The 18,732-nt window shown below is 30.6% G+C and overlaps 2 long non-coding RNA genes across 2 annotated transcripts in view; both read right to left on the bottom strand.

Moving 5' to 3' along the window:
- Positions 1–1,373: 1,373 nt before the first annotated feature.
- Positions 1,374–2,001, bottom strand: LOC123268597. The gene is made up of 2 exons (XR_006510261.1): positions 1,812–2,001; positions 1,374–1,742 (listed from the first exon to the last, which is right to left on the bottom strand). It is a non-coding gene; the product is annotated as an uncharacterized LOC123268597 (long non-coding RNA).
- A 115-nt stretch (positions 2,002–2,116) lies between these two features.
- The window catches only part of LOC123268596, a 50,671-nt gene continuing 34,055 nt past the window's right edge, over positions 2,117–18,732 (bottom strand). Inside the window, exons 2-3 of the long non-coding RNA XR_006510260.1 lie at positions 2,469–2,597; positions 2,117–2,404 (exon numbers count right to left, since the gene is read on the bottom strand). This is a non-coding gene — a long non-coding RNA (uncharacterized LOC123268596). The remainder of the gene's footprint in view (positions 2,405–2,468; positions 2,598–18,732) is intronic.

The raw sequence follows: 18,732 nt of genomic DNA, 5'->3' as shown, positions 1-18,732 counted from the left end.
TGAAGAATTGTCGTGTTTTTTTTGCTGGGTGGGGAGAGTCGATGGATAGAGCGCAGGGTTTCATCCGATGCGCGCGCGCTGGTCCAGCCGTTATCACTTACCACTGAGGAAGTTACTCGTAGCGGAATCTGTTGCTTACGCTGGAACTAGGGTAAGCGATTAAAAGTTGACGACTGTAAAGAACTTTATCACTTGATGGGAAGTAATAAGAATTCTGCAATACCAGTGATGCAAAATGATAATTTCGGTGATTTTTCAATAAGAAATTTCAATTTCAAAGGTATCCTGTTAGCTATAGGTATGGCGAAAGTTACGTAAATCTATAGCCGGAATAAGACATCAAGTTGACGGCTACAGTACAACAACAGTTGTACTTAAGAATGAATTAATGTCAACTCAGATGAAACTTTGTGGGCAACTTTATGTATATTTCTGGCAGTAGTTTGACGCTAACTTACTGAGTAATTTGAAGTCATATTGTCGCAAGTTCCAAAGTTGACACAAAACTTATGTGAGCTTGACAAAAAAATTGAAAACAATTTGTTGATCTTTATTTTATTTACTGAGTAAGGGTTGAAAGAAACGGAATTTGATTTATCGTAAATAAATAGATATAATCTGTTTTACAATTGTGTCTAAATTTTCAGAGGTCGAATTTCGATCGTTGCATATTTTCGATCTGTTTTCAGTCTAAATGACTTGTAGCTGAAATAATTGAACATATATGCTCTTTATATTGTATTTAATCAAATTGGGCCAAAAAGATTGATCTGTTCTTAGTCTAAACAGTCTGTAATTGAACTAGCTATTTTGCTTTTAAATTTTATACATTTTGATCGGAAATTTATCGAAATAGTGTTGTCTTTTTGTTATCTCAGACAATAAAGATAAGATTAATTAAGGTATAGGAAACACAGAGAAAAAAATTACTTTTGAAAAAAAAAATAGCATTTTTGTTACAAGAAGTTAAATTGTTCAAAATTTTTAACAATTTTCTTATTCAGCTAAAGAGATCGCATTTTCTTTTTTTTGTTTTTAAATTAATTTTTTTTCTCCTATACAGAAAAATAAATATATTTAATCGATTCTACTAGTATGATGCTCTTGAATGAAATACTTATTGATTTTCTTTCAAATTGTTTTTTTCTGGTATAAAAAAAAAACTTTATTTTACAAAAAAAAAAAAAAAAAAAAAATACAACAAGAAAAATATGATATTTTCAGCTAATAAATAAAGGTGTTCAAAATTTCCATCAAATTTTTTTTACGAGTGCTCTTTTTTCTGAATATTACTTTTTTCTCTCAGCGAATAGCATACAAAAATAGATGAAAATGTGTTTTAAAAAAAGGATACAAAATGAAGTTAAATTAAATAAATTATTAAAAATTTCTATTTATTTTAAAACTGATTAAGTCATTTGACCCATTACATCTAATCAAGCATCAATAGATCTGCTTCTATACGATTTAATCTAAGAGGGATAAATTATTGGTACTGATGTTGTAGTGGAAATTTCTTTCTCAACTAACACTTCAAACTGCGTGGAGTTTGAAGATAAAGTATAAGCATTATAATAACAAATATCGTAATAGGGAGGCAGGAGTATTCCGGAATGTTGAAAATTAGAGATCGTGGTGCGACAAATAAAAATTGGTTGATCGACCCCAGAGTGTCCTCCGTAGATGGCTCTATCGAAAGGATACGGAGGTGCTGCCCACTCTGCAGAGGGAGCTATTAGCATCTGAAAAAATGTAAGAAAAAGTAAAGTAGGGTAACTACAAGATAAGTTGATAAAATTACATGAACATACTTGGGTAAACTTTGAATTTGTACTTGTGAGTCCTCTTGTGACGTAACATGAAGCAAAGTTCTGAGGAAAGAGTTTCTGTGCAAAGGACAGTGTCAATCTAAGAAAATAACTACTACAAGAAAGAGCACGAGATGCGCTGATGTGAAATCCTCGTGAAACGTAGATTTCTTCATCGTCTGTCCAGTAAGCTGAGACTAAGGAAAGATCAATTAGAAGATGTCAGTGATAAAAGATGACTAGAATCGAAAAAATGAAAAATAGCATCTCATATTTACCTCCTGGTTCCAATGATAATGTACTTTTACCAATTTGGCTATCTACTTTTTTACAAGTGCCTGATTGGCATGAGTAGGATGTAGAGAGACAGTCTGATGGAGCTGAACAATTCGCATCCAAAAATCCGTAACAGAAATTATTGTACTGGAAAAACTCTGGTGGGCAACTAAAATTATCAAAGTGGTCGTACATTGGAGGTTCGTAATCTTCAACTGTTTCGAAAGTTATAGATCTATTGGTTTTGCAGTGTCCTCCGTCGAAAAAGGTACCAATGAGGTAAGTGCAACCTTTGGCAGAATCAACTGGATCATTGGGACCTAGATAAAAAAAAAAAAAAGAATGTTAGTTTTGGTATTGATGATTCAAATAATAGGATAATACCTAAGGGGATCTTGTAGCAGTGATTGTCGTCGAGATAATAGTTCTCTAAACAAACACACATCCTGTTGGCATAGGTCGTATTTGCGAGGTGATCACAAGCCCTGCGGTGGTTGACTAATTTGTAAGGTTCTGAAAAATTTCGACAACTGTAGTGCAAAATCAATGAATTTTTTCCGTATATTTTATTGGTTAAGATAATAGAGTACACAGAAAAAAAACTTTGTGCACCAAGAAAATTTTAAGGAAGACAAAAGTTATTTTCGAACAAGAAAAAATTTTCTTGGCTCAAGAAACCGACTTCATTCAAAAAATTTTCAATTTTCCTTAATATTTTCTTGAGCTAAGAAAATTTACCCTTCAGTCAAGAACTTTTTTTTTCAGTGTAGGTAGAGGAATAAGACTATAGAATACTTGTGTAGAAAGTTATTCAGAAAAAGTCTCTTATAATTTGTCGATAAATTGTATTTTTTAAACGTTATTAAATCAGTAGTGGTCACACTTCTTAAAAATAACGTAGGGGTCATACTGAGTCTAGTTGATCCCATGCACGGAAAAAATTGTTGCTATCTTCGAAGCAAGAGCAACTCAAAAATTGCCTCGGGTCATCTAGACCAATAATGACCACTACGGGTTAAGGTCAAAGTTCAACTTATGTAAAATTTTGGGGTTGTTTAACTTTTTCGGTGAATCTATCTGAGTTATTCCGAAATTTTATTGCTAATACTTTTTGAAATAATGTCAATAAAATTGAAACATCAGTTTTTCCAAAAAAAAACCTTGTTTAAGGACCTTTTTATTGATTTCAAAATTTTATTAAGTTCTTCAAATTCAAAAAATAAGTTTTTTTTAATTTTTTCGAGTTCACTGAGGTCAAATATATAATTTGATAGATTTTTGTTGTAGCTTGCAAAATTTAAAACCATTTTTAAGACCTGTAAGCTTAGCTTAATTACAAAAAATTCTTTTAAAATATACGAAAGCTATTCATTCACCGTAAGAGATCAGAAAAAATAATTATAGTGCAAAAATATTAGGTTTGATAATAGAAATGAATACTTATGATATTTATATTGGTAAAAAGTATCTAAATCAAGTTGTTTTAACAAAACTGATTCAATGATGTAACGGAGGTAATCTTAAAACTTTAAAAAAAGATCAAAGAAGATTATTTAGAGCAAAATTTTGAAATTAATCGGATAAATTTACCAAAAAAAAAATAAAAAATCCTGAAATTTCGTATAAGTTGAACTTTCACCTTAAATAACTTTTAAAGGATTCAATTTATCCGAAAACTATAACAGACCTTTTTTGTATAAAGATCAATTCTTTATAAAAATCATATTTTGTCTAACTAATCTAATAAGCCGTTGAAGAAATATAAAACTTTAAAGTTGAAAAAAATTTTTGGTGTTTTTTGAATGTAAAATAGAAACCTGCAATGAGCGACCTCTAAATATTTATATTAAGGGCTCCGCTGTTAACAGGAATCTGCCCTCATCCTCCTAAAAGTATTTCGCTACGTTTTAAATATAAAAAAAAAAAAATTGTCAATTTTTTTTAACTCTTCTAGTAAAAGCGTGCAAGAGCTATATTACGCTCATTATCCTATTACATTTTAAATTTTGTTTTCATTTATCAAAAAAATAAAAATTATTTCGTTGATACTTTGTATAAAGTGTCTTTAAAGAATAATTAATATCAAAATTTATCGATATTTTTTTTTTAATACAAATATCTATTAACCCCACGCAGAAAAAAATTTCGTTAAGATAACGTAAGATATTTTGTGGTAACAAATGAATTTGTTAACATAGGGATAACAAATTATTAGTTAAAATAACAAAATTTAGGTTATAACAAGTTATTGAAATATTATAACAACAAAACAGTTTCGATACGATAGAAAAATCTTTAAGTTGATTCGACAAAATACTTTAGTTGGTATAACAAATTTTTTTGTTGAAACAGCAAAATTATTCTATTAAAATAACAAAAAGAATTTTTTGGAGTAACAAAGACAATTTGTTAAAGTAATAAAGTGAATACATGATTTAAAAATATGCTATAATCAGCTATAGCTGATTCGGAAAATATTTTAGCAACAAATTAGTTTTGTTATTGCAACAAAATCATTTTGTAATAGCAACAAAGTCGTTTTGTGACAGCAAAAAAATGATTTCGTTAGGGCAACAAATTGATTTTGTGAATTAGCAAATTGGTTTGTTAGTACAACTTGAAACATTTTGTTAATGCAACTGATGGATTTGTTGCTGTAACTACACCCATTTGTTACCAGAACAAATGTTTCAGTTATCCCGTCTTTTGTTATTTCAACAAAATCATTTTATGCGTGCACAGTAAAAAATTTTGTGTAAAATCAACACAATCCTAGTTTTAGAATCCGTCGACACAATTTTAGTGTTAATTTTCAACACAAAAAATAGTGTTGAATTTTTAACACAAATATTGTGTTAAAATTAAGATTAATTTTGTGTCGACTGTATCTAACACTAGAATTGTGTTGATTTTACACAAAAAAAAGTGTTAACTCACTTATTATTTGAGTTTATTGAATATAAAGGTTAGGGAATCAATTAAAAATAAATAAATCTTCACGCTTATCAAGAAAATTAGTTTATTTAATTTCTTTAATTTTATTTTTAGCATCAAATACGGACATTAAGGTAATAATTAAATTTATAAATAAAATAAGAGAAAAAAATATTTGAGTAAATAAAAATGAATGAGCAAAAATAATAACCATTTGGGCTGTTAAGAATTATTTTTTGTAATTTCTAAAACGAAAATTAGTTGTTAGTTGAACAATTTATTATTCTTTTCACATGAATCTAAATATTTATTTTCAACTTGTAATTTCAAAGTAAAAACGAAGAATTTTATAAATTTTTATACATGACTCACCTCTTTGGTAAGAACCGTTGCTTGAGCATGAGATTTTAATTTTTGCTTTTTAGCAGGAACTTCATAATGTTCTTCTCCAGCAACAGGACTTATATCTTCCAATGATGATGAATTTACAAACTCAATAACTGGTAAATTCAGTGAACATTCTAAATTTTCTGGAATTGTTACGTTTGTCGGATTAAAATTTTTAATGTTTAATATCAGACGTAATGTGTCTTAATAGTGTAATTAAAAAAAACTCACCATCCGAGATGTTATGATCAATACATTTTATTTTTAATGTAACACCTCTGGGACCTGAGAGAACGTAGTCGACCAAAATATCATCCAACCTAGCATCATCTGAATCAGTGAAATAAAACTCTGTTTCAATCAAACTGGGAAAGACTTCACGAGCTGTAATAAACAATTATTTTTTACAACATACATAAAGAATGAGTTTGATAAATAAATGTCAAAAAGTATAGAAATTAACGTTTGAAAATGAAATCATTTAATGTAACAGGTAGTTGTAATTTCGCCCAAACTTTATTATTTAGCCAATGAAAAATAAACATAATATTCCCTTGTGAACTATCTGTCATCTACAAAACAAAAAGTAAAACTAGTGTCAGAAAATGTAAAGTAAAATTGCAAAAGAAAAACATAAAATCAATAAATTTTTTTATATTTTTTTGATGAATTTGTTAAACTAACAGAGAAATTGTTCAAAGTCTTTCATTTTTAATAAATATTATAAATTTTAACGTTAAATAATAATTTTTGTAGCAAATTTATTATAAGAAAGTGAGGTTAGTTGAGCATTTTATATAATTATAAATATAGTAAACTTTTACTTACTTTAATTAATATCAATTTTTCTTTTTTTTAATTGTGAACAAACTGGTTTTTTTTTATCAAATATAATTAAATAAACTATTTTTCATAAAATTAGACACTTTAATTTATACGCCCGAGTGGTTAAGTAGCTGTCCGGTAAAACAATGCGTTTGGCGCGTAAACTGAAGAAAGGACGCGCCAACAACACAAACTTAGTGTTAATATTTCCCGCTTGACACTAATTTTGTGTCATTTTATCTAGTAACACACAAAAAGTGTTAACCATTGGTCTTGAAAACAACACTATTTTCATGTTAAAATCCAGGTAACACAAAAAAAGTGTCAAATTAACACACAAAAATCAACACACAATTTTTTAACACAGACCGTTTTTGACGCAAATACACAATATTTTTTACTGTGTGCATAGTTAACTTACTCTTTGGGAATCTGTAACAAAGCTCTCTCGCTAGATAGAATCCTTCTCGACAACGCATGTTCGTTCTTTCTGACAAATCATTTGTAATAGTATTGTGAGTTCTGAAATAATTTTTATTATTTTTATTACAAAAAATTATAAATTTACCGCCCAAGAATAGATTTGCATCAAATGGAAAGATAGTTTAATTACCCTGACGACTCGGTGTTGGTATTCTGACTATCAGCAGATTTAAATTCTATACAAAAAATAACTACAACAAAAATATAAAAACCAAAAAATTGATCCTTTTGCCACATTGTTACTTGTTCTTGAGTATTCTAACGCAAAATACGTACTGTCGAATTTGGCTTCTTAAATTTCAGTTAAAAAACTAGTGGGACTTTTCTGATTCTTACAAAATTAAAGAAAAAACCGAATTATCATTGTGATTGACTATCCTTATCAGACACGGAATGACCAAATACCTAATTAGAGGTTTATCATTTCAGCGTGATTAGAGAAAAAAAAAAAGTGTGTGCGTGTAACCTTTACGCGCGATTGAAGTAAAACTTCTTTGGTGTTGACGGCATATATCACTGGAATGATTAAATTTTAACTTGAATAATAAATATCACATTATAATTTAATTATATTTGGCTCCCCGCCTTTATTAATCCCGCCAAAATTTCTCAGCAAAAATTTCTCACAATTATTTACAATTAAGTACAATTATTTCTAAAAAAAAAAACATTAACATGTCCCTTTTATTATGGTTTTTGTGTGAAAAAATATTGTACAAGAAATTATTGCTGACAATTTTTGTCGCGAGAAATTTTTGCATGAGAAAAAAGAGACGGTCACCGATATTTTGCATACTATTGTTAAGATAATTTAATGGAGATTAATTTGACACTTCAAAAATTGATTTAGTTTACTAGAAACGGAAAAAACCTCAAAATAAGTCAAAAAATTTTCCTGTCCGTCATGTATGAAACTTTGAAAACACTATAACTTGCGAAAAAATGCATCAATTTTTTTTTTTTTTTTTTTTTTTTTTTTTTTTTTTTTTTTTTTAATATTTCATAATTAAATGAGCATTATAAGTCGTGAACTTTTGGATTTTACAAATTGAATTTTATAGAATGTCGCAATCGTCAGAAAATTTATTAATAATTTATTTATTACAAAAGTAATAAATAAACAAGTATACTCATAAGAGATTTTCAAAAAACTTTAAAATTTTAAATAATGTTTTTAAAACTGTTGAATTTTTATTCACTTTGCTACCTATTCACAATTAATCCGTTTTAAAATATTGAAAATAAATAATCCTATTTGATTATAATATTTGCCACTAGCTGGCGTATAAGTCAATAAGCGTGGAGTATATAACATTTACTTACGACGAATCCAAATTATTATTTTTGAATAGCGGAAACTACACAGACTATATAGTAAGCGTTACTTCCATCAGAAAAAAAATCTGAGTTACTCCCTAGTCGCGCCTAAAAAAGTTTTACTTCAAAAATTTTTTTACTGCTCTGCAAGTGTTGTTTGATATGATTTTTAACTTCCCGCTAAGAAAATCGAAGATTTTCAAAAATCGGGAAGTTATTGTTTTCACCCCGTTTTGCAAAAATCGAGTTTTCATCAGATCTCGACGTTTGAAGGTCACAGGAAGCTTCCCTGACTATCCCCGCGAGGTTGTCACTATGTATGTGTGTGTGTGTGTGTGTGTGTGTGTGTGTTTGTGTGTGTGTGTGTGTGTAAGTATGTGAATCGCTTATAACTTTTGAACGATTGAACTGATCGGAATATACCAAACGGCGTTCTAAAGAGTTTCCTCAAACTTAGATTTCCTATGAATTTGAATCGATTCGGACCAATAGATTTTGAGAAATTTCGAGAAATCTCAAAAAAAATCGGAAAAAATTTTTTTTTGAAAGTGGTTTTTTTGGAATAACTTTTAAACAGCTTCATCGATCAACTCCAAAAACTAATCCGCCCTTGAGCTTGAAAAACCACGTCGATCACCGCTAATTCGGTCAAAATCGGTTGATTCGTTCGAGAGATAGCGTGAACGAAAGAAAACCGAAAAAAGTGTTTTTTCACATAACTTCGATATTTCTTTTCGGATCGTTTTTGGTGAAATAAAATCATTTTTAGAGTTTAAAAAACCGCATCGATCGCCGTCAATAACGTAATAATCGGTTGATTAGTTCGAGAGATATCCTCGACGAAATATTTGGAAACAAGGATTTTTTCAACATAACTCCGACATTTTTTGGAATAACTTTCAAACAGCTTTACCGATCGATTCCAAAAACTAATCAGCTCTTAAAATAAAAAAACCACGTCGATCGCCGCCAGTCCGGTCGAAATCAGTTCATTCGTTCGTGAGTTATCGTTGACGAAATAAAATCGAAAAAAGGGTTTTTTCAGAATTACTCCGAAATTCCTGGTTCGATCAAACTAAACTTACAGATTCTTCATGGGGCTTAAAAATTGCGTCGAATTCTGCCAACGACGTAAAAATCGATTCATTTATTCAAAAGTCATTGCAGTTTGAAAATTTAAAAAATTGTGTTTTATCAAACTTCTATCAGAGCTCGAAGAGCTCAAAAGCATAGAAAAACTATCTCTTTAAACTCAGAGAGCTCAAAACAACACATAAATTGTATTTTTGAGCTCGGAGAGCTCAAAAACATCATTAGTGCAATTTTAAGCACCTAGGTATGAAATTAGCGGGAAGTTGCACGGATGGCCTTCAGGGTCTACCGTTTTTCTAATTTTTTTTTTTTTCATTTCCAAAGTTAATTAAGATTATTTATTATACTATCATAGATTTGATATTTTTCATTAGGGTAGAAGTACAGTTTATGGCCAATGTACCTTTTTTGGCCACTTTATTTTCAAATTATTGTATAAATATTTCCATGAGTGCAAGACTTTGTGAATTCAATTCGTTTAAATGTATTAATTCATAAATTCTATAAAAGTTGTACTTGAATAGTTAAATTTTTTACAAATTAACTAGAATATCAAATGGCCAAAAATGTTCCTAAGATGGCCAAAGCCGGTCCTTCTACCTTACATCTCTAATGAGTGATGGTCATAAATTAATTGTTAAGTATAAAAAACAATTTGATCAATGTAAAGCTGCACATCTATTTTTTGTCAATAACTATCTATATTTTTTTAAAAATTTTTTATGACATCATAAGCGCTAGCAGGATGTTATTTCGAATCTTTCAACTTTAAAAAATTTTCAGGCATTTAATTTTCAAAATTATGATTTTATAGGCTGAGGAAAACTGTATCAAATGTCGAAAACGATGGTCGGATTATAAATAATTATTGGATGTAGGAAGTTTACCGAAGTTTTTAATAAGAAAGTCTTTGAAGTGGTGGCGGATAAAATAAATCTCGGCAGATCAAGTCAAAATCTACTTGACGGAAAGTTGGTAATTATAAAGAGTAGATGATGCCGTACGGTATGATGTAAAATATAATGCAGAGAATGAAAATGTAGAATATATGTTGTTCTCTGAAGCTAATTTAGAGCGGAATAATTGTGTGTGCAGCGTAGTGGATCAACGATGAAATATTGTTGCAAACAAATTAGTAGTTTGAAACTGCTGGAGGATATTATGTATAAGCTCAATTATAATATTCACCAGAACATTATAAATCACAGGAACATCTCGTAAACACCCAAAGTTTATTTTAAATTTTTAAATTACCGTCGCTTCGGTAATGTATTATAAGAAAAAGTTTACGCGATAAATAACAATGAATTATGGAGATTTCAAATAGACTGACTATTTTTAACAGTCAGGTTATAAGAATTACTCCTCATTTTTCTAAGATCTTGTTCATTTTATTTTTATTCGACCGCTCTATTTTACAGCACAGAAATTTAAAAGCAGAAGAATTTACCATATCCTAGATTATAGATTTCTTACTTGCACGGAAATTTATTTAGATTAAGAAAATTTACTGCAATTTTATTTACGAAAAATCTGCATGCGAAAGCTCAGGCCACCTGCTGAGTATATAATTAGAGCTAAACAATAGAGTACTCTATAGCCTGGAATATATACCAGCTGTTTTTTATAAGCACAGAAATGGACCCACTGCTGAAAATCACAATCTTATTGATTTTACGTCGAGCTATTTTTCTAAGCTTCCGACCTAATCGAATATGGAAACGCTTAATTCGATGACCTGAATACCTAGAGGTTAAGCGGAAAAAAATAAACTTTTAGTACGTTTGTAAATATTCTATTCATTAGTACGCGGTAGACAATTTCTGTATTTAATAAAAATCTTCTTATTTTTAAAATATTTACGTTTATTGAATAGAAACATTATCGCAAGAAATTACATGTAAATTTAAAAGAAAAATCAAATTTTTTATTTAATATCAATGGGTTGGAGTCTGATAATAACTCAAACAGTAGAATTAAATGAAAATCTGAAAAACAGTTGACCCTGCAAGCCATCCCTAGAATTTCTGGCTAAAAAATTTCCTATACAAACTTTTGACCTTCTTCAGCTTACAAACACAACTTCTATACGTTTTTAAGCTTTTTGAGCACATAAATCAAGTTGTCGTGTCGGAAAATACGGATAATTCTGATGAGTGATATCACCCGAAGGAATTGAACGATTTTGACGCATGTTGCAGCATTCGAGTAGTTTCTTGAAAGAAAAAAATAACTTACTTAAAAAATCGACTGAAGAAATTCAAAGCTATGTAAAAAAAAAAAAAAAAATTAACTTACCGCTAAGGAAATTGAAAATTTTCAAAAATTGGGAAGCTATTGTTTTTTACATGTGTGTGTGTGTGTGTGTGTGTGTGTGTGTGTGTGTGTGTGTGTGTGTGTGTGTGTGTGTGTGTGTGTGTGTGTGTGTGTAAACCTCTTATAACTTTTGAACAGCTCAACTGATCGGATCAAGATGGGTGGCGATCAAAAGAGTATCATTTCCATTAAATTTCGTGAAAATTTGAATCGATTTGGTTCGCTAGATTTTTAGAAATCTCAAAAATAAAATTTTCGAAAAATGGTTTTTTTAGAATAACTTTTTAACGGCTTTACCAATCGATTTCAAAAACTAATCAGCTATTAACCTTGAAAAACCACGTCTATCACCACCAGTGCGATAAAAATCGGTTGATTCGTTCGTGAGATATCGTTGTCGAAAAAACTTGAAAAAAATGTTTTTTTTCAGAATTTCTATGAACTTTTTAATCTGACTAGTTCACGCTCTAATATACTTCAAAGAGCTCAAAAAATTGCGTTGAATGCCGTAATTCGCGAGAAAATCGGTTAATTCATTCCAAAGTTTTTGCGGTTTGAAATTTCAAAAAATAATGTCCTACGAAACTTCTATCACACTTTTGAGCTCGAAGAGCTCAAAAGCATATAACAGCTATCTCCTTGAGCTTAGAAAGCTCAAAATAACACAAAAATTATATTTTTGAGCTCGAAGAGCTCAAAAACAAAATAAGTGAGATGTTAATTTAACTTCCCGGAGTTAGCGGGAAGTTGCAAGGATGGCCTTTAGGATCAACCGTTTTCCTAATTTTTTTTATTTTTTGACAACAGCTTAAGAGCAAATAAAAATTTGAAATTGGTTGCCATAGCAGTTGAGAAGTTATTAAAGAAAATTTTTTTCTTTTTTATTTTATTTTTAACATTTATCGAAACTTATTAAACTAAATTGAATTAAATCTTAAGTTAAAAAGGAAACGAGGATAAATTTAATTTCCATTGAGACATTTAGATTAAATTTTTAATAAAGTCAAATCAGTTTCACATAATCAATTTAATAATTGACTGAGAAATAAAAATTGTTCAAGCATAAAAAAAATTTTAACTCAAATACAAATTTAATTATCAACGAAATTTTTTTTTTTTGACTATTCAATCCTTTGCAAAATTAAATTTATCTATTTTAGTGGAGTGACAAGGTAATAAATCCTTAAATTTAATGAATTTATCATTCCCACACATTTAATATTGTTGAAAATTAATTTTTTCTGAAATTTTCGTCTAGTAGAATGATTAATTTTAGTTCTTTGTCGCAGATTACTAAAATATTAGTCACACATAAAGTTTAAATGATTAAAAAAATTATGGCACATAGCAATCGACATTGTTACGATATTTTTCCAACACCGAATCTATTAGTTTAAGCTATTTAACCTTTTGTGTTTTTTTAGCAATCGAAAGAATTTATCAAGCCTGAGATCTCAAGACCATAATTAGATCAATTGATTGCGGCTAGTTTCCAAGGTATTCGAAGAACAACAAGTGATAAGCAACAAAACAGAACTTCTGCCAACAATTGATTAGCTTAACTTAATTTTTGAAGACCTAGACAAAATAAAATTAGCGAAAAATCAATAGTAAATAGGTAATTATAAAATCTTTTACTCAAGTTTCAATACCATTCAGTATCCAATAAGCATTATTGATTCCTACACTGATAAAAAAAATGACTTGACTCAAGAGCCAAACTCTTGAACCAAGAATACCATTTTGAAGAAAATGATTTTCTTGAGTCAAGATAATAAATTCTTGTCTCAAGAAATTATTCTTGTTCTAAGAAAATTTTCTTGTTTCAAGAATTTATTCTCTTGACTCAAGAAAACAATTTTCTTTAAAATGGTATTCTTGGTTCAAGATTTTGGCTCTTGAGTCAAGATAATTTTTTTATCAGTGTATAAAACTGTAATGCAATTCCTGTGTAACGATCTCATAAATTATTTATTTTTGAAGGAAAGTATTACTCAAATCAAATTCCTAATGATGCCGAATTTTTCCAGTTGATTTAGCTTCTAATGAACCTACTGCTTCCGCAAACTATTAATACTATACTTCGACAACCCTAAGTACTACGTCACTCCGAAGAGAAGATGCTTCAAAATTCAGATCACGATAATTATTTACAGAATTGTAAAAGATTCAACGGATCAATACTGACCCCAGACTATGAGAAACTTTAAGTTGAAAAAATTTTGATTAATAAATTCGAGAAAAGTCCATGTTATTAAATAAAAATTTCTCGCCATTCTCATATTCAAAAATTTGCTAATTAGTTTATTAGTAACCTTAAAAATATAAGAATTGTTTTAGGACAACTTTGTTCGATTTTTTATTTAATATATTATTTACTCTACTTTTCTCAATTTTAAAAAAATTAGGAAAACGGTTGACCCTGAAGGCCATCCCTGCAACTTCCCGCTAATTCCATACCTGGGCGCTTAAAATTGCATTTACGACGTTTTTGAGCTCTTCGAGCTCAAAAATACAATTTATATGTTGTTTTAAGCTCTCCGAGATCAAAAAGATAACTTTACTATGCTTTTGAGCACTTCAAGCTCAAAAGTTTGATAGAAGGTTGATAAAACACTATTTTTTAAATTTTCAAACCGCAATAACTGTTGAATGAATGAACCGATTTTCACACGGTTGGCGGCATTCGACGCAGTTTTTTAAGTCTTATGAAAAATCTTTAAGTTTGAATTGATCAAACTAGAAATTTCGGAGTAATTCTGAAAAAAACTTTTCTGGGTTTTCTTTCCTGCACGATATCTCTCGAACAAATTAACCGATTTTGACTGGATTAGCGGCGATCGACGTGGTTTTTTAAGGTTAACAGCTGATTAGTTTTTGGAGTTGATCGATAGAGCCGTTCGAAAGTTATTCCAAAAAAACCACTTTTGAAAAAAATTTTGTTTACAATTTTATTTAGATTTTTCTGAATCGATCGGTCCGAATCGATCCAAATTGTATCCAAAATTTAAGTTTGGACAAGCCCTTTCGAATGACGCCAACCGCGATTGAATCAGTCGAGCCATTCAAAAGTTATGAGAGGTTTACATACTTACATACATACACACACACACACACACACACACACACACACACACACACACACACACACACACACACACACACACACAGCCACACAGACACCATCGCGAGAATAGTCAGGGAAGCTTCTTTCGACATTTGGATTAACCGGAATCACGGCGAGGTCAATTACTATCTTACGCAGATGTTTTCGGGACACGGGTGTTTTCGAGAGTATCTACACCGCTTTAAGCACGATGACTCTTCGGAGTGCCCGTCCTGCCCGGGAGTTGCTGAAGATGCGGAGCACGTCTTCTTTGTATGTCCTCGTTTCGATCCATAGCGTGAAGAGTTGGAGAGGATCCTGAACCAGAGAATGCAACCAGATTCACTAGTGGAAGCAATGTTGTCATCAGAAGCTGCCTAGAACGCTACCAACACGTTTGCAACAGAAGTCTTCAAAGACTTGCGTTCCACCGAAAGAAGAAGAGCAAATATCAGAAGATAGAAGGAAGGTAGTTAACACCTTAGCCACCAGAAGGAAGAGCAAAGGGGTTTAGGGTTTAGTGAGTAGGGGCGTTAGCGTCGAGTTTTAGTATGACGCTGCATCGAGTCTTCACATATCCAGGCGAAACAGCTATGCCTGGAATCCGCAAAAAGGATTCCCCCCCTCTGAAAACACACACACACACACACACACACACACACACACACACATACGTACATACATACATACAAACATACATACATACATACATACATACATACATACATAATAAATTTTATTGTTCCTAGAGCCTAAGCTCCCTCAGGACCATCAGCAATAATAATACATTAATTTACATTTTTACGTATTATAATAAAACTAAGTACAAATTAATTATTAATTAATGAAACGTTCACATACAGCTTTTTAGTGATAGATAGAAAGATCTTATAATTATAAAATATAATTTAATTTAATATCAATTTAAAGCAATAATTCAGAGTGATAATTAAAATAATTACAAATAAATCTAAGACGCATAGGTATTCAAGAATTCCAATTGAAATTGATAGTGAAAATCGAATTTAAATATAATTTAATCTAATTCAAATTTAAGTATCACATTGAAAGAAATGATTGAAGCAAGCATTTTTAAATTCAACCAAATTATCCACAGCCACAGTCTCAGCTGGCAGAGCATTCTAAATTCGTATGCCATGAACTAAAAATGAATTGTCATGCATGACACAATTCGCCTGTGGTAGGCGGAGATAACCACGTCTATGACAATCTTTAAATTACAAGTCGAAAGACTCAAAAGCAAGGCCATAGACACAGTAGGGATCGAGATAGCTGAAGACGTTGAGGGAGCAGTAGCTCGTTATTGAATAAGATCCTCCAATGGACCTGTTCCCGTTGAAGGTCTCAACTTAACAGGTGGCTTGTTATCAGCGTACCTAACATTCACAAAAGAATGAGAGATCCAAATGTTTTTGGGATGAATTGTCGGGTACTTTTTTTGAACTTCAAGACGAAGTTTGTACAGAAATGATGGATGTCTACGATGAAGATATATCGTAGCATTGGCATCAGGAAGCTGAACACCAGGCATTAACGTACTAACTTTCACCTTGTTGTTTTTAATACACTTTACGCACTTATTAACATGCTTCAGGCTGTTAAATTTGACACGAACACTGCGATGACCCCTGCCACTCCTCTTACCAAGCCGTTCCACAATAGCAATCTCAGATTCACTAACAGGTACTTTCAAAACTTGTGTCAATTGCACAACTACGCCTTCAAGTTTTTCTCCATCCAATTCAGGAAGACCACTGATAGTTGACTCATCTTCAAGCGAACATGACTCCAGCTGCAGAGTCCTAGCCTCCAAATCACCATCAGCAAGGCTTTTAGCAATAGCTGTAGCTTCTTGCAAAAGATTATTATCAACAGCAGGTGTAGCTTTCTCAATTTTAGTAAGCCTAACCTCCAATTCTTTGAAATTTTTCTGCAGTAGACCATAGTCAGTTATTAGTTTGTCAACTTTATCATTAAAATTGTCGAACTTTTTTCCAAAATTAACAACATTCTTATCTACATCATCTATTTTATTCAGCTTTTCACTAATTTCTTTTAATATCGGTGAGACATCAACAACACAAGCTGGGCAATAATCATGAACCTTAGTGGCCGCACGTGACAGTTGATAAACCACATCGCACCTTTACACATGTGTCATGAAAGTAATGTTTGCAAACAGCATTTGTTTGTACAGCTGACGTAGGTTCACTAATGCCCTTCAGACACAGTCCACACCACATAGACATTCTAGCACAATCCGTAAGATGGTAGCACACGTAAATTTCTAATCAAAACAGCTAAACTAAATCTAATCTAAATCAAAAATAATCACCGTTTTTTTTTTTTAAATATAAAATTTCTCTGATAATGAGAGTAAGAAATTATTATTTCAGAAAGAGTCCGAAATTAAGAGTACAGTATAAGATAATTATCTATATCAGGAAACCAAAATATCGTTCACAAATAACACAATAAAAATGCCAATGTAAAAGCACGTCTGCGTTCTACAATACACAGACTATGTCTACATACAGACATAGTGACACCCTCGCGGGGATAGTCAGGGAAGCTTCCTGTGACCTTCAAACATCGAGATCTGCTGAGAACTCGATTTTTGTAAAACGGGGTAAAATCAATTATAATTACAAAAAATACTGAAATCCGAGGAAAAAACAGTTTCACTGTAAAAAAATCGCGCCAAGTCCACGTTCATAAGACTATTAAGAAAAAAAAATTTTATTTCTTTACAAAAAGATATAAAATAAAAAATTAAAAAATCAAAGATACCGATATGGTTGTATATGATTTTCGGAAATTAAAAAAAATTTTTTTGTAAATTTAAAAATTAAAAGAAACCAATTTTGAAACGTATTTAGTGTGCGTGGTTACAAAATATTTCACTATTTATGAAATTCCTAAAATTTATCTACTAGGACTTTTAAAAAAAATTAAAGTACACAATCATGCACACCAAGTACGTTCCAAAATTGGTTTCTTTTAATTTTTAAATTTACAAAAAAATTTTTTTTAATTTCCGAAAATCATATACAACCATATCGGTATCTTGGAGTTTTTAATTTTTTATTTTATATCTTTTTGTAAAGAAATAAAATTTTTTTTTCTTAATAGTCTTATGAACGTGGACTTGGCGCGATTTTTTTACAGTGAAACTGTTTTTTCCTCGGATTTCAGTATTTTTTGTAATTATAATAAAAATTGACAATTTTAATTTAATACATTTCCGGAGGCAAACTATCCCCTTTAAGCTATAGTTCATGTAAAAGTTATTCTTGCGCCGCCTGGCGTGTGTAATTGCAACCTGTCAAATATCTTTTTTTCACTGTAGTTTCCAATCTATTATAAGATTAGTATGCATTCTTATGATATTTAGTCTCTGGCCGTCCGCTTTTTACATAAGAAAAAAGTTAAAATCTAAAAATCTGGGTCGCTATAGTTTGTGCTGATTATTTTTAGTAATTTTAAATAGAAATTATAAAGATAATTGATAATAATCAAGTAATACGCGTAATAAAAAGTATGAACTACTATTATAAAATATCATATAAAAAAAAAATCAAAATAAATTTGAAAAAAAATTTGTAACCTCAAAAAATCGTTCTGCTTACGGTATATACACACTCGGTAGTCTGGCTTGAGAACGGAACTTGGCGCCAGACTCTATCGAGTCTGTTGATAACTTCCCGATTTTTGAAAATCTGAGATTTTCTTAGCGGGAAGTTAAAAAAATCTGAACGGTACTTTGTGTAATATAAAAACTGTAATTCCTCATAAGACGATGTTTAATCGTAAAACATTGAAAGCTTAAATTTTTCTTACTGATAAGGATGGTCTCTTGAGTTTTTCAAAACTTTAGTGGACTTATTATCTAACTACAATTATTTAATAATCTACAAATTTCATAAAATTTTGAACGGTAATTATTGCAAAAAACACACATACAGACACCATCGCGGGGATAGTCAGGGAAGCTTCCTGAGACCTTAAAACGTCGAGATCTGATAAAAACTCGATTTTTGCAAATTGGAATGAAACCAATAACTTCCCGATTTTTGAAAATCTTCGATTTTCTTAGCGGAAAGTTAAAAAACACGCGATCATTCAATGTGGTTGAATATTCCTTGTTTAAAAATATTCATTGAAAAA

Source organism: Cotesia glomerata, linkage group LG7 (genome assembly GCF_020080835.1).
Source record: "Cotesia glomerata isolate CgM1 linkage group LG7, MPM_Cglom_v2.3, whole genome shotgun sequence".
NCBI lineage: Eukaryota > Metazoa > Arthropoda > Insecta > Hymenoptera > Braconidae > Cotesia > Cotesia glomerata.
Note: the sequence above shows the minus strand (reverse complement) of the source record. Positions and strands in the feature narration are given on the sequence as shown.